We start from the raw sequence: 22,413 nt of genomic DNA, 5'->3' as shown, positions 1-22,413 counted from the left end.
CCTCTACAACCATAGCACCAAAGGTTTTCAGAACAGCTTCCTAAAATATTTGAAACTTTTAAATATTTAATGCATACAAGGCTACAGGGGAGGGGGGAGGGGAAAGAGTGAGAATATGGACACATTTCAGAACACATGAAGCTCCCTTATACTGAATCAGACCCTTGGTCCATCAAGGCTACTACTGTCGAGCCAGACTAGCAGCAGCTCTCCAGGGTGGCTCTCAGACAGATGTCTTTAATTATTTGTTTGTTTTTTGGATTTCCGTACTACTCTAACCCAGCCGAGGCTGGGCTCAGAGCGATTCACATCATTAAAACATCCGTTGAATAAAACAGTCAATACTACATACATACGAAAAATTACATTAAAACCACTGTTCCTAAATCAAAAATCCAGCTGGCGCCTCTTGCACAGCACACAGGGCAGCAGCCAGCCCAGGGGGAAAGGTCAGGATCCCCAAGTTAAAGAATCCCAACAGAGTAAGGGGAAGGGAGGCCAGATACCACATGATCTTTTTAGATGGAGATGCCGGGGATTGAGCCTGGGAACCTAAATATGCCAAGCATATGCTCTAACACTGAGAAAAAGCCCCTCCCCCTAAGGCAGTGGTGGCGAACCTATGGCACACATGCCAGAGAGGGCACGCAGAGCCCTCTCTGTGGGTACGTGCGCTGTCACCCCAGCACAGAAAAGCAGCCCCAGCAGCAGGAGAGGCAGCAGGAGGGATCCCCCCGAGCCGCCTCATGGTGGCAACTCCTGCCCGCAGCTCCGGCTCTTGCACCGGGCAGCCTCTCTCCTCTCCTTCTTTTCGCAGCCTCGAGGGGAGGGGTGGGGAGAAAGCTGAGCTCCCCGGGTTCTCTCACTGTCGCCAGGGCGCCTGCGAGCCTCCCTCTCTCTTCCCCTCGGCAGTGAAGGGCAACCTTTCTGCGGTCGCCCCCCAGGCGCTGGGACCGGCAGGGATGGCTGGCGGCGTGTCCAGGCTCTCCTCGAGCGGGAGCCGCCGCACCGCTCCTGCTTTGCGCCGCCAGCACCTGTCCCGCACGGCGCGAGTAGCGGCGAGACTGGAGCTGGCTCTGGCTGCCTGCGCCGCCCCTGGCCCTGCCCTCGGAGGAGTCCTGCCAGGGCAACCTCCGCCCTCGCTTCTCACCCAGAACTGCTGCTGCTTGCGCGGCCTGGCCAACTTCCCCGAGGCTGCAGTAAGTGGGCGATCCTGAGGTAACACAGCGACATCGCCTTGCTTTCCCGCCGTCGCAGGGATTCCTCCCCTGGTATGATTGCCAAAGATAGGACTTTTTGGAGGACTTTGATTCATAGGCACTTAAACACACACACACGATTGCCAACCTCCAGTTGGGGTGTAGGAATCTCCCGGGATTACAACCGACCACCGCTCTATACAGATCAGTTCCCCTGGAGAAAATGGCAACTTTGGAGGGTGAACTCTATGGCATTATACCCCGCTGAAATCCCTCCCCAAACTCTGCTGTCCCCCAGATCTCCAGGAATTTCCCGTCCTGGAGCTAGAAACTGTAACCCCAGGGCATACTCCTTACAAGCACAGTGCGTTTTTCCTAGGAGAAAACTGTTCCAAAACCTCAGTATTCAGGTTAAACTGCCGTGTTGGCACTTTGCGATAAATAAGTGGGTTTTGGGTTACTGTTTGGGCACCGGGTCTCTAAAAGGTTCGCCATCACTGCCCTAAGGCATTATCTAACTCTCTAATGGAAAGTCAAAGTCAGTGCAAACTACGCTGATTTTCTTCCTCAAATGTGTTTTGAGAGCAAGAAAATTCCAAAACAGAATTTTACCAAATACCCACAATGGGCCCATTCTTTTAATAGCGTTACATTTTATTTTCAATGAAATACTTTTTGCCTCACTGTACTGTAAGCTTTCTGGAACACATGGAAAAACAAGTGGAAGTATCCACTAACCATATTTTCCCATGTAATATACATCCCATGTAATCCCATGTAACTTGAACTATGTCAGTTTATACTACTCTTAAATGTCATTCAAATGAAAATAATTTTAATTTTAAATATACTGAAATCATGAAGTCAGTCAAAGTTTGTACTCCATGAATAAAGGAATGGCAACTATGCAAATACATGTAGCACCACAAGAATGCTACAAAATTCATTCATCAGTAAATAGTCTATCTATTGCCCCATAGTTTTTATTGATTAGATCTGTGGATTTTAAAGCTTGGCTTGATTCTAGATTTTTTGGTCTTTGGGTCTTGGACACTGAGCTTGTGTTATCTTGGCTAGATCCAAAAACAAGTGTTCTATTTGTTTTTCAGTATTCCCAAGTTGAAAGTTTTAACATGAATACAGAGATGTAGTGTAATCCTGCAAGAGCCAGCATGGTGTAATGGTTAAGGTGTTAGACTAGGACCTGGGAAACCCAGGTTCGAATCCCCACTTGAGCGATAGAAACTTGCTGGGTGACCTTGGGCCAGTCACACACACTCAGCCCTGACTGTGGCTAGTATTTGGATGGGAGACCTCCAAGGAATACCAGGGTTGTGACACTGGCAATGGCAAACCAACACCGAATGTCTCTTGCCTTGAACACCCTACAGGGTCGCCGTAAGTCAGCTGTGACTTGAAAGCCAAAAAAAGGGGGGGGTAATCCTGAGAGAAATGTCAAAGCTTGAAACTCTACTGTAAAAGGTTAGAGTTTTCTTTATGGCTAAACAGACTTGTACAGTTCCACTTGCATGAGATCTTGAGGATAACCACTCTTTTCTTCCCTATGTATTGTAGTGCCCAGGAACTGATTGCACAAGATCTTGCACAAGTGGAAATACAAGTGGGAACACAGCAAGGTTTACTTAGCATGAGCAGGTATCAGTTTTCACTTACACAAGAGCTCTAAAATATGTCAATATGCAGCACATGAAAAATGGAATAACTGTATAGTAGCTATACAGTTAATGTGAATGTCCGGAAGTTTTCTCCCTCAGAGTTCAACTTCATTCACTAATTCGTTGCTTTGCAAAATCACCATAAAATGTCAAATCAGTGGCATCTGTCTCCTTTAAGGACAGCTAAAATATACCAAAACTCCTCAACTAATCACATACAACAGAGGAAGGGGGACTATTTTTCCCCTTTGTTCTCCCCACTGTGGCCTCTAATGTCCCACGATCCTGGGAATACACATTCCTAGGGTTGGAAAAGACTGCTAGGGGGAGGGGTAAACCAGGAATTACACAATAGGATCCTACTTACAGAGCAAGCTATACACAGTAGAATAGACTACACTTTTTAATCATTTATCCAAGCAATTTTATGAATCACATTGTACAGTGCAATCCTATTGCTTACATACAAAAATCCTCTTGAATAATTCAGTTTTGCATAGTTTGCAGAAAGTCAGGAGGGTGGGAGCCTTCCTGACCTCCTCGGGCAGGCCATTCCATAAGGTAGGGGCCACAACGGAAAAGACATGTGTATAAGCAGCTGTTGATTTTGCCCATTTTCAGGCTGGCATCTGCAGAAGACCCTGCTCCAATGAGCAAAGCTGTCATGGCATAGCATAGGAGAGGCAGTCTCGCAGGTATGATGGTTCAAGGCCATGAAGGGAATTGCATGTGACAGCTAATACTTTTAAATTGAGCCCAGTAACTGATGGACAGCCAGTGGAGCCGGAGAAGTAACTGCAGAACGGGACTAAAACGAGCGCTCTTGTCTTGCTCCCAATATTAGCTGAGCATTCTGATCCAACTAGAGTTTCCGACTTGACTGAGGGGAGACCAATGTACAGTGTATTGCAGTAGTCTAGTCTCCATGTCACTGTGGCATGGATCCAAGTCGCCAGATCAAGGTAAGGGGCCATCTTACGGGCTAGGCTGAGTTGGGGGAAAAGATTTTTGCAGCTACATTAACTTGCTTCTCCAATAATAATGTTGGCCCTAGCCTGACTCCCTCTAACCTCAAGACTTTCATTCTCTGTGACAGCAGAAGAGCTGTCAGCACAGGAGAGGGCTGTTCTAGCAGGTCTCTGAAGGTCTCATCTATAACCCCCCTCCAACCACAGTTACTCTAGGTTGGCAACCCTAGCCTTAAGGGAACAAAACTGTTCCTTGAGAGCCAAGAGCTCCAAGCATCAAGCACACACTCACAATTTCTGCCCAGTGAGCAGATAACCATACACATGGCACTTCCTGTAAAACACTGGATAGCCCCCACTCACCTGCTGGCAGCTTTCCATCTTCTGGGCATGGAGTAGGGGTCACTGGGTGTGTGTGGGGGGGAAAGGTAGTTGTGAATTTCCTGCATTGTGCAGGGGGTTGGGATTAGATGACCCTGGTGGTCCCTTCCAACTCTATGATTCTATCCTCACAACTGGTTCTGTTGTTTAAAGATGTTTCAGGGTTAAAATAGGGAGCTTACCTTATTTTGTGTCGATTTCTTTAGCAATAAAGATACTACAATATACCACCCTCCTTGTTGATGTGGAGCTTTTGTGTATTTGTTATGCTATTTCTTACTTCTGAAAGTTAGCCCATGTTCATTTGTTACAGAGGGCACATTACTGTTATTTTAAGCATCACAGCAGTCATACAATTGTAAAATAAAAAACACCAAGTGAACATATTTAACTACTAGCCAGCAATCTTCTCTGATCATACTGTTTATTTTCACTCAGCTGTTTACAAGTGTTATCACTGAAAGACACAGAGTTTTTTTTTTTAAAAAGCCCTACATACTGGGACAACCGCTCACCATCAACTACAAGCCAAACCACATTATCACCTCAAATGGAAACACTTTCATAGCAGGACTGACTCAGTAAGATGTCTATTTTTGTACTATACCTGTCACAAAGGAGGTTTTACATCAAGATAATGTAGGACATGGGAAAATGTGTTCATTCTTACCAAGAGAATGGTGATTATTTAAGATATAAACAATGTATTTACCATAAAACTAGTTACACGGTTAATTCTTTTGAGACACTGTACAACTGGTACTTCAAACAAGAAGCATGATCTAGCCAGAGTCTCAAGTCTCTTTTGTTTCAGTGAGACAAAATTATGAACATGAGTAACTCTCCCTTTACTTCATGCCTAAAAATGAATGGGTAGTGCCCAATATCCCAGTTCACAATAGAAGATTACCACATGCTAACCGAAAACATTTTGCCTTGGTATACAGTAGGGGTGTCCAATCTTTTGGCTTCCCTGGGCCACATTGGAAGAATTGTCTTAGGCCACACATAAAGTACACTAATACTAATGATAGCTGATTCATAATGTTTAAGTAAGTTTACGATTTTGTGTTAGGCCGCATTCATAGCCGTCATGGGCCACAGTTTGGACAAGCCTGGTATATAGTATGCATTCATTAATACAGCTGACACATACAATAGCCAAGGTAAAGAAATGTCTTTCTTTATAGTGCTGCATCATCTGGACCACTGTGTGCCTTGCCACAGATTATGCTTTAAGCAACTGGTTTGTTGTACCTGCACACAAAATCCACTGCCTACAGAACTGTGCAGATATCCTAAATGCAAATATCAGAACAGGCAGTTGCAAGGCCAGCAGGACTACCAACAATTCACAATTTGATGCAAAGATTCTATAAAATGAGGAACCAAAATAAACTTAAATCAATACTGTCATTCATGAACCTCACAAATAAAAAGAGTTTCTAAATCCTTCATGAAACAATTCTATTTCTCTTTTGCTTTCTACTTTTCCCTAGGGAAATGTTGAACATCTGTGCAAGGTATCTGATTTTTAAAACACTTCAGAAGAAATCATATCTCTTATCTTGGCCATAAATGCGACTGGCAATCAATTCCAAAGACTCTGGATTATTGTTTTATCACTAATTCTGTAATCTAGACGAACCAGATCATCCTAGGGATCTTGATAAAATGAGTATTCTATATAGCAGCAGGTGCTCCCATGCTTTAAAAGATTTAAGCAAAACACAACATCTAAAAATGTACTAGGAGATTTAGAGTGAATTACTAAATCCCTTTAATCCACATTATTCACCTCTAATAACCCATGTACTGAAGAGTTTGAGACTAACAGGGAAACAGCTTTATAATCTCATGGACTACAAATCAAATGCATAAAGCTTGAATAGTTTTCCAGGTCAATGCAATAACAATCCACTGCTTTTACAAGGTAAAGGTAGTCCCCTCTGCAAGCATCGGGTCATGGGGTGACCCATGGGATGATGCCACATCCTGATGTTTACTAGGCAGACTATGTTTCCGGCATGGTTTTCATTGCCTTCCCCAGTCGTCTACACTTTACCCCCAGCAAGCTTTTAACAAGACTTTGATATTATTTTGCTCCTAAATAAAACTGCTATTCCTATATTCAATTAATTCTGCATTATCAGATACTGTAAGTAAAAACAAAACATTGCAACAAAAAGCCCTGATTTTCATATCATGTACAAAAAGTTCAGAGGGGCATCAAGAGAGCGCTTAATGCACTCAAGGTGTCTAGGAACCCTCTTCCAACCCTGGTCTTTTATCTCCCTAGCCTTGGTGACTAAAAGGAATCTTCATATTCAGAAGCAGTAAGTCTCTGAATACAAGTGCTAGGAAGCAACATCAGGGAAAGCCTTAGCCTTTACCTCTGACCTCTCCCATCATCCATTAAACTACCCAAGCGATTCAAGAACCCACAAAGAGAATCTAACTTTCTTTATTGCACTAGGCTGCTCAACTCTACCCTTTTTCGTGTGTTCAAGTGTTTCTCCCTCCCCTTCTGCGGAACTGAGGTAAAAGGGTTTCTTTCTCCTATTGTATCTGAAGAAGTAAGCTCTGTCACATGAACACTCATACTGAAATAACCATGGCAACTGGTTGGTCACGGTGTGAAACAGGATGCTGGACTAAACAGGGTCCAGTCTAGCAGGGCTTTTTATGATCTTTGCCACCACCATCCCAACAACAAAGCTGCTCTATATGATCAGAAAGTCTTCCACGATAGTTTCCAAGCCAACATGAGCCACCACAGCTGGAAGGGCATGATCCAGAGAATCCCGTCTGCACACCAACTTTTTAGGCATGTGCTCATCATGGCTATTTGGACTGGCGCATCCATTTTTTAAATTTTTTCCTCATGCACAGTGTCTGTTTTGTTAAACTTATTTCAAATACTATCTGTTTCTCATCAGAAAATAAAACATTAACAGTAGTATTATGTAGATGTGCCTTTCAAGCATAAATCACATTCTTCTAAATCAATAGTTTTATAGCAAAGCTGTCAGAACAAGAGAAATAAACATTTGAACAAAATGTGGGTTTACAGGTATAACAATTTGTCTAAGATTTTAAAATGAGACCTGTTTTAAAATGAGACCTGTTGAAACAGTGAACATAAAATGGTGTCTTATCATTTATGTTTACTTCTCCAAACTGTCTGACCTTCCCTGTCAGTAGCCAGAGTGATAAGCCCACCAGCTGTTTCCCTCCCTGGGCTACAATGCATTCTCTTCCTTTTTAAGGCCAGTATACCCCTGCAACAAACAGCAGGGCTTAAGCCAACTGCTAGAATGTCACAAACATATATTTAGCTCTGATCTCATTTATTGCCTTTCCTCAGTGACAACCGTGAAGTGCCCTTCCTGATATTGCCTGCTCACATTCTTACCAGTTGACAAGTTTGCTAGGCAAGACAATATACCACTACAAAGCAGAACCCTTCCCTATAATCATGACATGAGAGGTTCAGGCTAAGAGTTAATGGACTCAATAGGACATTATTGGCTTGTAACTACAAAGAACAAAGATGACGCAATTAATAATTATGGAGACCTATATCCTATTGGCTTCAGTTTAAACAAAAATTGCATCAAGCAGCAGTTAACTTATGGTGAGTTTTCAAGGCAAGAGACATTCAGAGGTGGTTCACCATTGTGTGCCTCTACATAGCAACCCTAGACTTTCTTGGTGGTCTCCATCAGGGCTGATCCTGCTTAGTTTCCAAGATCTGACGACACTGGGCTAGGCTGGGCTACCCAAGTCAGGGCTCAGTAACATAGGCATACAGCTAATTAGGTACAAGTTCTCATCTAGAATTTTTAAAGTTTGGAAGAACAAGGAGTGATACTATTGGCCACCACAGAAACCTCAAACTCTAAGAACTTGGAAACCAATATTATTCTCACCATAAAATTGCCACATTCTCATAGCAAAATGATGCAAAGCAACAGTGAGATCAACAGTGGGATCAACTTTGGCCACTCAAAATATATCAGGCTATCAGCTTTTCTCCCAAAATGAGAGATGTGAAGTTTCTTGAAATGTTGAATCCATAAAGAACTGGAAATTTATGAGAAATGAAATATATATCCAATACTTTCTTATCTACCCAAATTTATTTTATTTTTTAATACAAAATGCATCATTTATAACTTACTTGTCATATAAAATGTTCTTAGCACATTTATGGAACTTAAAATATAAATGCCCTATTTTTCTACAAGCAAAATTACAAACATACCCCCCATTAGAGAGGGAGAACTGCGAACTGCTACACCCTACGCCAGTGATGGCGAGCCTTTTAGAGACCGATTGCCCAAACTGCAACCCAAAACCCACTTAGTTATCACCGAGTGCCAATGCGGCAATTTAACCTGAATACTGAGGTTTTAGTTTAGAAAAAACAACTCATAGGTTAACATCTTTTGCCTTAAAAGAAAAACACAATAACAGAGCTTTCAATGATACAAACAACTTTTTATTGAAAGGTAAAAGTTTGCATTTGGCATACTTTTGAACAATTAATGTGATTTATGCTGTTGTGTGCATGCTGATAATTTGTCCACCCTTGGCTCATACTTTGTAAGTTTGAGAGCAACACATGCAGCACTCAGGTCATCTGTTAGTCTGTTTCTGGTGTCAGATTTGATATAATTCAAAGCTGAAAACAGCTGCTCACAAGCATAAGATGATCCAAACAAAGTAAGGAAAGCAATCCCAAGTGCTTTCATTGACTTAAAATTATTTGGCAGAGAATTCCACACTTTAAGGATTTCATTTTCAGAACTAACTGTGCTATCCTTTGTCATCCCTTCTATCTTCTCAAGTGTTCCACGCAGGTAATAGAATTTATTTTTCCAGATAGAGCTTTCTTGAAATTCTATTAGCTCCATTTCCAGATTTTCCAAATCTAACCAGTGTAGGCAGGAAAGATCAAGTTCTTCAAATTTGGCTTTATCTGGAGAAGTAAGAAAACACAGGGTTGTCTCCATCTTACAGAACTGTAAAATCTGTTGCTAAAATTCACCTGTGCAGCTGCTACAATACTAGAAAATTCCTTGTAGATTTCCTGATGGCTTGTAGGATTGTCTGCAAATGTTGTAGAATTTCCTAAATGCATTTTTAGTTTTGGAAAATATTTCAGCTGCCCACTTTCAAGGTCTCTTTCAAAAACCTGAAGTTTTCTCTCAAATGTTTTGATATCACAAAACATCCTTTCTGCTGTTTTCCCTACGCCTTGTAGTTGTGAGAGTTCCCCCTCTCTGAGTCCTATTCTCCAAATCAATTGCTCAGGCGTTGATACAGAAACAACTGGTTTATTGAAGACATCAGGAGATGAGACAGGCACAGGTAGAAAGTTGCAAGTGAGGGGCTTATCGGGTTTACAGAATATATTGACTCCAGGGCACTGGGGCACTGGGGTTCACACTTATTGTTATGGGAAGTTACAAGCTTGGCATAATACAAAACATCAAACGAGTCCCAGGAAGTCTGCTGAAGCTATCACACTTCCAAGGCCGCATCGGCCTGAGGGAGTACTGACAGGAAGAACAGCGGGGGGAGATACTTGGGGCAATCAGGCTAGGCGCCTGGGACCAGAAGGTGTGAACTGCTTTTATGAGTTCACTGATAACAAAGCAGGTGATGGAAAGCAGAGACACAGAGTCAGAGACACAGAGACCCTCACATTCTGCCCCCCTTAAGGCCCCCCTCCCGCGTCCTCGAGAGGACGAGGCTTATCGGGATAAGCGAGGTGGAATTCTCGGACCAAGCGAGGGGCCGCCATGTGGGGCGCGGCTACCCACTCGTCGTACGCGGAACCAAGGTTTTTCCAACGAACAAAGTAATACAGTTTTCCCTTCTTCCATTTGGAATCTAAAACCTTGGACACTTCCAAATGGGTATCCCCTCCCACCACCGTAGGAATTTCGTGTTCGGGAGGGGGGTGGAACTGGGGAGCTGTTACACAGGGTTTGAGGAGACTTATATGAAAGACGGGATGGACTCCCTTGAGAGTCTTTGGGAGGTCCAGTTCCACGGTAACCTCGTTGATCACCCTGGTAATGGGGAAAGGTCCCACATAACGGTCGCTGAGTTTCTTGCAGGGACGAAGAGAGCGGAGGTTTTTGGTGGACAGATAAACTTGCTCCCCCACCTTAAGTTCCCATCCCGGAGACCGGTGTTTGTCCGCTTGTTCCTTGTACTTGCTTTTTGCCCTCTCAAGGTTTTTGAGCAGCCACGGCCAGGTAGATTTAACTACCTGAATCCACTCCTGAAGGTCGGGGGTGGACTGGAGATCTGGCGTGACGGGGGCGGAACCGAAAGGACCAAATTCCGTCCCGTATACGACTTGGAAGGGACTAAAGCCGGTAGAGGAATGGGACGCATTGTTGTACGCATATTCGGCAAATGGCAGCAGGTCGACCCAGTCGTCTTGGTGGAAATTCACATAGCAACGCAAATAACATTCTACCACCGCGTTTACACGTTCAGTTTGACCATCAGTCTGGGGGTGATAGGCGGAAGAAAGGCCCTGTTCCTCCACCCCCACCAATTTTAAGAAGGCTCGCCAGAATTTGGCTACAAACTGGACCCCCCGGTCGGAGAGGACCTTCCTAGGGATCGAGTGTAGCCTAAGGACGTGCGTGACAAATAGTTTAGCCAAGCCTTGGGCCGAAGGAAGACCCGCACATGGAACGAAATGGACCTGTTTGGAAAAAAGGTCCGTGATCACCCAGAGAACCGTCTTTCCCCGACTGGGAGGTAGGCCGGTGATAAAATCCATGGCTATGACTTCCCAGGGACGGGAGGGGTTCTCAAGCGGTTTGAGAAGCCCGGGGGGTTTTCCCATCCGTTTCTTAGCTGTGGCGCAAGTGGGGCAGCTGCGCACATACAGTTCCACATCGGACCTCATACCGGGCCACCAGAATTGCCTCCTAACCAGGTGAAGGGTCTTTATGAAGCCGAAATGACCCGCCAACTTGGCACCATGTACAAGTCCCAACACCTCTTTGCGAAGGGAAGATGGGACATATAGCTTCCCCCCCTGTACCCACCAGGTGTTCGTTCGTTCCATGCCAGTGGGGAGGAGATGGTGCTCCTCCTCCTGTAAGGAGGCGTTCCGGAGCCGCTGTTGGAAGGCTTCCGGGATACCCTTGAGCGTAGGGGGGTCCCTGGTTGGTGGGCCTGGGACCGGGTTGTGACGGCTAAGCTTGGGACCTCCCCTCGCTGCTCGGGAGTGAACAGGGTGTCGACCGGGCGATCGAAATCGTTGCGATACTGGGGAAGTCGTGACAGAGCATCGGCTAGGGCATTTTCTTTGCCAGGAACATGTTTGAGGGTGAACCGGAATTTGGCGAAAAATTGGGCCCACCGAATCTGTTTGGCGTTGAGCTTTCTAGCTCCCTTGAGAGCCTCAAGATTCTTGTGATCGGTACACACCTCAAATGGCAGTTCGGCCCCCTCCAAGAAGTGCCTCCATATGGTGAGGGCATGTTTGACCGCTGCCGCCTCCTTCTCCCAAATAGCCCAGTTGATTTCGGACTGGGAAAACTTTTTGGAGAAGTAGGCACACGGCCGCAACCGCCCCCCCATATCCCTTTGCAATAGGGCCCCGCCCATGGCCACATCCGAGGCATCCACTTGTACCACAAACGGCTTAGTGCAATCAGGGTGAGCTAAAACGGGTTCGGACGAAAAAAGTAGCTTTAAACGTTCAAAAGCCTGCTGGCACTGGGGGGACCATTGCAAACGGGCTGAGGGAAGCGCGGCGTTAGCCCCCTTGTTTTTGGTGCGCAACAGGGCAGTGAGGGGAAGCGCAACTTGGGCAAAGTTAGGAATGAAGTTGCGGTAAAAGTTGGCGAACCCCAAAAACTGCTGAAGTTGGCGGCGGGTAGTGGGGGTTTCCCACTCCCGCACCGCTTGGACCTTAGCGGGGTCCATTTCCAAACCCTGGTGGGAAATCACGTACCCAAGGAAAGTAATGGACGGTTGGTGGAATTCACACTTGGACACCTTAGCATACAGTTTGTGCTCCCGCAGCCTCTGGAGCACGTCTCGAACCAGACGCACATGGTCTTCCATGGTTTCAGAGTAAATAAGGATGTCATCGAGAAATACCACCACCCCCCGAAACAGCAAATCATGTAAAACTTCATTAATTAATTGCATAAAAACACTGGGAGCCCCCGAAAGTCCGAATGGCATGACTAGGTATTCAAACATTCCAAAACAGCTGGAAAAGGCCGTTTTGGGTTCGTCTCCTTCTTTAATGCGAATGCGGTGGTATGCTTCTACCAAGTCCAGTTTGGTGAAGATTCGGCCCTCCTTTAATTGTGCTAGAAGATCGGGAATAAGAGGGAGAGGGTAAGCGTTAGACTGGGTGACTGCGTTTAGCCTACGAAAGTCAATACACAGTCTTAGATCTCCCGTCTTTTTCTTCACAAAGAAGGCTGGGGCCGAATAAGGAGCCTTGGAAGGGCGTATGAAACCTCTCGCCAAGTTGGCATCCAGATAGTCCCGTAACACCGCCTTCTCACTAGGGCTCATGGGATAGACCTTCCCTTTAGATAGCTTGCCTTCCCCCACAATTTCAATGGCACAGTCCGTTTCTCTGTGGGGAGGTAGTTCGTCACATTCTCTAACATCAAAGACATCCGCAAACTGCGAGTATTCGGTGGGCAGTTGAGGAGGAACGGAGGCTGGGGTGGGGGACCCTACCAACGCGGCGGCCGGAGTCCTGAGCACCCGTTCCTTGTCATGTAACCCACAGGGGCTTTCGGGAAATGAGAGTACCCGTTTAACCCAGTCGATGGAGGGGTTGTGTCCCCGTAGCCAGTTCATCCCTAACACCACCGGGGTTACAATAGGGGCGATGGTAAAATACAAGCGTTCCCAATGTTCCCCCACCGACATAATCACGGCTGCAGTTCTGTGGGTCACTGGGCCCCGTTTAAAATCGCTCCCGTCCATTTGGGAAAAGCGGAGGGGTCCTGGGAGCCGCTTGCGCCTGACTCCCAGTTTCTTGGCGGCTTCCTCACTAATCATGGTGCGGGCACACCCCGAGTCAACCAAAGCGGGGAACTCTAAACTGGGACCCCCTTTGGGTAGGGACAGGTGAACACGCACATACACATTGTCCTCTTGGGCGCTTACCATCGGTGGAGCTCCTTGCACAACGACAGGGGCGGTCTGCTGCGGAGCCCCCTCTACAGCAGACCGACGGCGTTTTTTGCCGGCTGTTCCCACTCTTCCTCCTCGCTGGAAGAGGGGGATGGAGTGGTGGCGTTCGGAGATCCGTCCGAATCAAAAGTAGTACTTGTAATCCGGGACCCCGTTGGGCCTGTAGAGGTGGAGACCACATCCTGGGGGCGCGCATGGAGAGCGGAGGGTGCGCCGGAACGTCGGCCCGGTGGTCCACTCCTGCGGCGGGGCTGGTCCTCGGCAGCCGTCTTCTGCGGTTCGGTCGGGGCTTGGCGAGGGGGGTTGGGACGACCCGAACGAGAGGGGCATTGCGACGCAAAGTGTCCCTTTCCCCCGCAGGTCAGGCAGACACCGGTCTCGAAACGCTTGCGACGTTCCGCGGCCGAGGGGCCCCCGCTCCCTCCCAGTCGGAAGTCTCGGCCCCGGTCACTCCGGGGTCTCGGGTCTCGTCCGATGCGCTGCTTAGACAAATTCAGGAGTTGTTTACGATTCTCAATGTCCGCAGCGTGGCGAACCCAACCTTCCACATCCGGGGGGTTTCCTTGCATGAAGGCCCAATGTTGGAGGTCCGGGTTGAGACCCTCCCGGAAACACTGCACCAGAGTGGCCTCACTCCAGTCTAGAATTCGGCTAGCCAGTGACTGGAACTCACTTGCATACTGCGCCACCGACTTGGTCCCTTGGCGCAGTTGCATCAGGGAGGCTTTAGCCCGCTCACTCAGAGTCGGGTCCTCAAAGCGGTTTCGGAGTGCAACCATAAACTCGTCCAGGGTTCGCAGCACCGGCGAGCGGAGTTCGTACTGCAACACCATCCAAGCGGCCGCCTCCCCTTGCAGTAAGGAAGCCACGTACTGCACCCGGGACTCCTCGGAAGTGAAGGTCCGACCCTGTTCTCGCATAAAAATGTCCACTTGGACCATAAAAAAGGTCAACTGGTCCCCTGAACCGTCATACGTGACTTTCAGGTCTCGACGGGACGGGAGGCTGGGAGGTGCGGGAGGAGCTGCCGGCGCCCCGTCCGGGGGATTGCCGGCGGGCGGTTGCACTTTCAGTGCATCGAGGGCCGCCGCCATCTCACCCATCACACGCTGCATGGTCTCCATCTGCTCCTGCATAGCTTGGCGGTCCTCCTGCCACTGCCGCCGTTCCTCCTCCATAATGGCCTCCTTGCATGCCGGATCCCCCTCGAGCCCCGTACTGGGGAAGGCCAAACGGCGCTCCTTCGCCGCAGTCCGTGAGAGAGACCAACCTTTGGGAGAGTCCAGCCAGTTGTTGAAGAATCCCCAAGGGCGTCCTTCCCGGCCCTGGTCGGGGATGGGGCCCCTAGGCATCTTTGGCTTGGCGCCCTCTTCCTTGGGGTCCGGTTTCTCCGGTACCTCTGGTTCCTCCGGTATCTCTGGGGTAGGGGTGGTTTCCTCGTCGGCTGACATTCTGTCCCAACAGGTACAGCTGCAGTCCGAGAGGCAAGGACTTGCAACTTAATGTGAGAGTTCCCCCTCTCTGAGTCCTATTCTCCAAATCAATTGCTCAGGCGTTGATACAGAAACAACTGGTTTATTGAAGACATCAGGAGATGAGACAGGCACAGGTAGAAAGTTGCAAGTGAGGGGCTTATCGGGTTTACAGAATATATTGACTCCAGGGCACTGGGGCACTGGGGTTCACACTTATTGTTATGGGAAGTTACAAGCTTGGCATAATACAAAACATCAAACGAGTCCCAGGAAGTCTGCTGAAGTTATCACACTTCCAAGGCCGCATCGGCCTGAGGGAGTACTGACAGGAAGAACAGCGGGGGGAGATACTTGGGGCAATCAGGCTAGGCGCCTGGGACCAGAAGGTGTGAACTGCTTTTATGAGTTCACTGATAACAAAGCAGGTGATGGAAAGCAGAGACACAGAGTCAGAGACACAGAGACCCTCACAGTAGTTTTTTGTTCAATACACTGAAGTGTTGTGTAAAATCTGTAAAAAAAACATGAGGTTGGTAAGCCAGGCCATATCAGTGAGCTGTGGATATTCCTGCCCTTTTTCATTCATAAACAGCCTAATTTCATCCAAGCAGACTACAAATCTCTCCAGGACTCGTCCTCTGCTCAGCCACCAGACATTATTGTACATAAGTAGACAATTATACTGTGCCTGAACCTCCTCAAGAAGTGCTTGAAACTATCGACAATTCTGAGCACGAGCCATGATGTAATTCACCATTTTTGTGACATCTTTGAGGACATCATCAAATTTTTTGCTGCTGTCCCTGGCACAAAGAGCTTCTTGATGTATAATGCAATGGAACTGAATGACTTGATGCTTTGTTTCTTTAACAAAGAATTGTATGAAACTAGATGTTGCCCCCACCATAGAAGGTTTCCCATCACTAGTAATTGAAACCACTTTTTCTGGTCTTATGTCTTGTGACAAAAAAGCCTCCATCACAGCATTGTAGATATCTATCCCTTGTGTTCTTTTAGGCAAAGACACCAGTTTCACCAGCTCTTCTCTCATGTCACCAACAGCATAAAGCAAAATTACTGCCAGCCTTGCATGATTATTTATATCTGTGCTTTCATCCAAGCACACGGAGTAACAGGCTGCCTTTTGTAAGTTAGTGGTGAGCTGCTGACTAACATCACTTGACATGCGCTGGACTCGATCTTTAACAGTATTTCTGCTAAGTGGTATCTCAGAGATGCGTTGAATCATTTTATCCTTGTTTGGGAAATCATGAAAAAGGGAATTACTCCCAGACAACATGGCTGTTTTGATAATATCCCCATCAGAGAGGGGCTTACCATGTTTTGCTATGCACAGTGAAATTTGAAAACTGGCAGCTGTCAAATGATTTGTTCTAGAAAGAGTTGGAAATTTCTTCTAGAAATGAGGCTTGGGGGAAGCTAGGTAGACAGACAGAGATACATCCTGGCATGACAGGAGGGTCAAAGATATGGCCCACATCTGAGAACAAAGCCACTGTAGTACCAGCCACATGGGACACCTGAAGCTTCATGGACCTTTGTCTATCAAGGTCAGTACTGTCTACTCACTGCAAAGAAGGTGTTCTACCGTTGAACCATGTCCCCCACCCCAGCTTCTCAAGTACTTCTGAATTCCATAGATTTCAAGGGGAGAAAAGATTTTCTTCTATTTAGCTCTCAGACTGAAACCAAGAGTACTAAAGGCCAAACCACACATTAGGTTGAAGATCCATTACTTGATCTCCACATGGTTTTTTCACCCTAAAATGCAGCCATAGGGACAGACCACACTGGGCTGGGAGGATATTAACTTTCTTCATTTTCCCAATTAAAAATGTCCTCCCCAACTAGGTGGCTATTGTTCCTGGTAGACAAATCTTTTTCTGTCTTCTTTCCTTGCTAGGAGATAATTGTACCTGGTGTGGAGGGGAGGGTTCAGCTGAGAAGTTAGTACCTTGTTGTCTCTGTAAAGGGCCTTTTTAAAACAGCTGCACCCTGGGACCAAGTTCAGAATTAGATATATAGGTGAGTCAGCACAGCTCTTAACATTCTGTAAGGGGGAAAAAACAATGTTGATGTTTGAAAAGGCAGTTGGAATGGGGTGAAGAGAGTCAGCTGGATGGTAAGGGATGATGAGAAGCTGACAGAGTAAGCAGGGATAAAAATCAAAAAGGCAGAGCAATCAATGTGGTAATACCTACCTAGGAAAGCAGAATGGAAGAAACTGAAGACGGGCGGGGCCCCCAAACTGAAGACGGGCGGGGCCCCCAAACTGAAGACGGGCGGGGCCCAGCAAACAGCTCAGCTGAGGGGGGGCGTGGCAAGGTGCTCCACAGCCTCCCCAGTCCAAAGTAAAGACGGGTGGGGGCCCCAAACTGAAGACGGGCGGCCCGGTCGGGGCTCCGACAAACAGCTGAGCTGCAGCTCAGCTGTGAGGAGGGGGCGTGGCAAGGTGCTCGGCCACAGCCTCCCCGTCCAAACTGAAGGCAGGCGGGGCCCCAACAAACAGCTGAGCTGCGGCCCACGAACAGCTGAGCTGCAGCCCTAGGCAGACGCAACGGCTCCGCGCGTGCCCACAGAGAGGGCTCAGTGTGCCGCTTGCGACAGGCGTGCCATGCGTTCGCCAACACGGCCCTATGCTGAAGGAGACCCTGCATCTTAGTTGCCAAATGAACAGCAGGAAACAACACAACTTCATTGTACACAAAGTATTTTGAAAGGAACAGTCTCTTACAGTCACGACAGGACTAGCAGCATATCTGGATATCAAGTTAACTTTTTAACACTAAAAAAAGAAACTTGCAATGATGTATCACCATACACAGCATTCTAACTGTGGACAAAATTAGTCACATTTAAGCTACATATTCAGTATTTAAGAACATGACTTTGATATGCACAGGAATTGTTTGTTAATGCTGTTGACCCTCTTGCACAAAAATCTTCATATAAGATAGTTGTCTTTTTGCTCATTCCAAGATATCTTTAATAGGAGCTTTATTAGCACTCCATAAAATGTCCTATTTTTCCCACTAGAAAAATATAAAGTCCTCAGGGGAAAAAAACACCTATCCCCCTAAGTTTAAATTTTTGTAGGCTTTTATATCTCTTCCCCGGATCCAAACAGATAATAAGGTATTTTTCAATGAAATACAACTAGGAGAGAAGTTTTGACTTGGTGACTAAATAGTTGAGAAGGGACAAATAGCCCCTTTGTCATTCCCTCACATAGTCGAAAGCCACTAACAACTGCTTTAACTGTTTTAACTGATGAACTTGCAGGAAAGGGTATAGTCCCTTTTCCCCTTCAACACCAATTTCCAGTTCAAATGCCACCAACTTGAAGAATGGTTATTGTACAAACAGGAATTCCATTGAATTTTGAATTAGCAATTTTAATTTTGCATCAGTTTACTGTGGATTGAAAAATAAGCTTCTGACACTGAATTTGCTGGCTCAAGCAGAAACAATGCAGGCCCAATACTGGAAAAAAGCTACAACTCCTTCATGAACAGACTGGTCACAGTAACTTTAGGAATTACTGGAAGTGGACATTTTGACAAAAATATATCCAAAGGAATGGTGCATGTTCAACCCACCATGTAGGGTGAGTGCAGTTCACTTAACGCTTCCTAGAATGCTGGTAATATGGATACACCACTGAATATATGTATATACATGCGGTAGAGAAGGGGTTCCCAAATCCACCCAGCTTGAGCATGCTTCTGCTCCCCCCCCCCAAGCTTGCCTCCACAGCAGCCATGCCCCTCCCCCAACTCTGTCGGTCCAGCTGCCAGCCGGGTTTCATTCACCAGCTGGCTTGCTGAAGCACAGCCACACCTCTCCAACTGGATCTACCTGCTCCAAGCCCCAATCCAGGTAGGCAGCATCAGGTCATCCTCAACTGCAGACACCCAAGTGTGCACCAGCCTAGTCAGGGCTGCTTGTCTGCTCCTCATGAGAGGCTTGGGTGGAGCACAATGGATCCCACAGCCCACCCCCCTCTTACCTCCAGTGACAACTGAAAGTACCCACACCTTGAATGGAGGTATGGGCTGCAGCCCTTTAGTAGCCAATATCTGGCCAGCGGACTGCTTGGGGCTCAACAGTTGGCTTCTCTGGCCCATTCCACATCTTTGGTAGCTTGGAAAGGCCCAGAATGCATCAGGCAGAATGCATCAGGCAGCCAGGGATCCAGGAGCTTCACTGGGACAACCATACCAGAACAGCTCAGTAAGGTTGGGGAAGAAGTGATCACCCCAGACACTTTATGCAACTGAAGTGAGCTGAAGTAAGTTTATAGCAGACTTCTCCTTTATTTTGCCACCTACGTTATCTTCTGAACACATATGCCCAGAGGTCTGACAGATACCGGCAATGAGGTCTTCTTTCTTCCAACCCAAGTATCAATGCTAAGGCCATAGGGTGGGGGTGGAGAGCACCTGGGCTTCTCTTGATCATGCCTGGATCTACCACAATTGAGAATTCTCTCCACAAGGAACGTTTTATTGTATTGCACTTTAGATTCTGATACCTGTGAGCTCCTTTGGGAACCAACTTAGCGATGAAAAGCAGGGTTATAATCAAAAGAAATAAGTATCCACCAATTGTTCTGTCAAGGGCTGAAAGTTTATTGGGGACCCAAGTGAATTCTCATAAGTACAGACATCAAAGAGGGCATTTTAGCCAGCTACACCAATGAATCCAAACTATACAAACATATGAAGCTTTTGTAGATCGTGTCAAGCAATTGGTCTGTACTCTCTACCTTTCAACCAAACTTCCCAACTCTGAAAGCTGAAAATCAGCACCAGCCATCTCATTAAATGACTCAGTATAATTAAATAAGTAAACATTCCTTCTGTAGACCATATATGTCTCACACGCATATCTATATATACTATTTTTCAAATGTATTCACATGCTGTTATGATTAATGAAATCCAAATTCATTTAAACGTATTACTGAATTCAGAGTAGCTTTTCATCATTGTGTATTTTCTCAATCAATGGATTCTAAAGTACAAGTACTATAATGTGAGGGTCTGTGGCATTTGACATTTAAAGGGGGTCCTAATACTCAGATAGGCTGGAAGCCGCTACTGTAGAGACATGTGTGGCATTTATTGGATACAATAATAAGTTAAAACAGCAACTATGGGTTAACATGGGTAGAACTTGCAAAATCGGATAATAAGATTTGGTATACTGCAACTAAAGTAGCATATAATTTTCAAAGATGGAGACAGAGTTCAAAGGTTTTCTCACACAACAGAACCAACATTTGAGGAGGCTTTAAAAGACAGGAACACAGTGTAAGATTTAAAATTTCTCAGTGACAGAGCTCCAGTCCTATTTGATGACCCTAAAGCTACTTTTAACCTTTTAAAAGCTGCAGGAGATCCTGATTTCATGACTCCTACATATTGTGTAACATGACCTTAAGAAAACTGCTCATGTCTTCCCCAGCATAAGAAAGCCAGAAATGAGCAAAGAGAAAATCAGGAAGTGCCCTCAGAGTTCTTTTATTCCAAATTAGTATGGTTACAATGGATTAAACCACATTGTTGCTCAAAGATTTAAATTGTGCTTCCTTCCTTTCTAAAGTTATGCTATTTTCTGAGGAGGCAGAGCCACATTACCACAAACCAACACTAATTATGTGGTGAATGTGCAGCAATTTTTGCATGCAGTCACGTGTTCGCAAGTCCGCTGTTGCATGCAAGAAGCTGTAGACCTGGACGCTAAGCCCACAGCAGTTACAGAACAGGATCTCTGATCACCTCCTAAAATCCTGCATGGGGAAGCATAAAGCAGTACTCTCCCTGATCTCCATTCTTCCTAAGTAGCATTAGAGACAGAAAACGTGATGTGAATCAGAGGGTCAGTTATATGTTATAGTTAAATGGCTGTATCAAGTCAGATGACAAAACCAATAAAACCAAATGACCCCCAGACCAAGCCTGAGTCTCTACACATGTGGGCAGTTCCCCAGCTATTAAGAAAAAAGGGGCTTTGTAAATTAATGAGAGGGGAAAAAACAGCCTAAAACAGCTTAAAAGCAGCTTAATGCGAGCAAAATATGCTAAAGGCATACAGGAAAGCTACCTTCTCCACCAGCTAGACTGTAAATAGACTGAACAAGCAGAAAAGATGCTGTGAGAAATTGCATGGGGGGGTGGGAGATTTGATATCCCAGCACATCCCTCAAAATCTCTCTCGTCCAGTATCCTCTTAAGCTCTGCATCTCATTTCACCTTTTTTTCTCTTATAGTCAGCTGCTGTAAACAGTCCCGGGATCTTATCACTTTTTAAAACTTTGTACAGGATATGCATGATGACATCTCTGTGGGTAGGAGCTTCTCCAGAGTTCAGAATCACTGGAATGTTAAATGTACACTTTTTAAAAGTAGTCTTGCAATTTAGCAAATGCCCAGCTGTTTGAGGAAACGAGGAGCTTCTGTTAAAGCCATAAGGATACAGGGACAAGAATCATGCTGTACTGCCTTCATAACGCCGACCTGTAACTTATAAAAACTACATACACAGTTCCCATACACCATTCTAGGCTTGAAGATTCTAGTCCTGTAGCCCAAGTTAACTTTTAGTTTCATAAGCCTAGAGGGAAAAGCCACACTGGTCCTCAGGCCTTATTGATCATGCAGTAACTTGAAAGGCAACTTTCTACTGACTGTTCAAAAGTGATCCTAGTAACGAATTGCCCAGTTGTGCTGATATATGGATTTCAGTGAGTGAAGCGCATAATGCTTTTAGATAAGCATTACATCATAAGTCTGAAAATAAAATGGCTATAGCCTCTTTAACAAAAAATGCTAACTGAATTTTTGTGAATCAAATATTTATACGCCATTTTATCATCATGTTCCAAATGAATACATATTTTCCAGTACAAATTTAACGACTTAAATAGACAGAACACATGCACAAGCTGTGTGCTAGCCTTTCAGCTTCAGTATACTCTAAGGACCAGCAACTTTAGATGTGCTAATTACTGTGCTCTTAAGGCTTTTTGATAAGGAGTCACATAATGCAATGGAGATTTCCTATTAACAATGCACTTTATTAGATTTGTAATTGTCTAAAAATATTAATCTGATTCAGCCTTTACAGTTATACACTGTAAAAGGTTAAATCTATACAACAGTCAACATTCTGAAAGTTTTTAACTGACTCCTTTACTGCCACAAACACTATAAAAAAGCAACAATGCCTTTCATGCATTTGGTATTGTACTGATACCAGACAACTTCACATTTTACACTGACATATAAAGTAGTAAGGTTGGAACAATAAACACAGTTCTGGTAAGAAAAACATACTTCCTGTCACTTTTTTTGACCATCCATTCAACATTTTAGATTCCATAGAATAGATGCCAATTTTAACATCCACCCATCTGTTGTGCAAATAACAGAAATATTTTGGGCATGGCCATAAACAACAGGGGTGTAAGTGCATGCCAGGA

The 22,413-nt window shown here is 45.6% G+C and overlaps 1 protein-coding gene across 9 annotated transcripts in view; it reads right to left on the bottom strand.

The window, feature by feature from the left end:
• The window catches only part of QKI (QKI, KH domain containing RNA binding), a 164,860-nt gene that overhangs the window by 91,284 nt on the left and 51,163 nt on the right, over positions 1-22,413 (bottom strand). The gene's annotated exons all lie outside the window — the stretch shown is intronic.

The sequence above is a fragment of the Euleptes europaea genome, chromosome 7 (genome assembly GCF_029931775.1).
Source record: "Euleptes europaea isolate rEulEur1 chromosome 7, rEulEur1.hap1, whole genome shotgun sequence".
Lineage (NCBI taxonomy): Eukaryota > Metazoa > Chordata > Lepidosauria > Squamata > Sphaerodactylidae > Euleptes > Euleptes europaea.
This window is presented reverse-complemented; position numbering and strand designations above follow the sequence as displayed.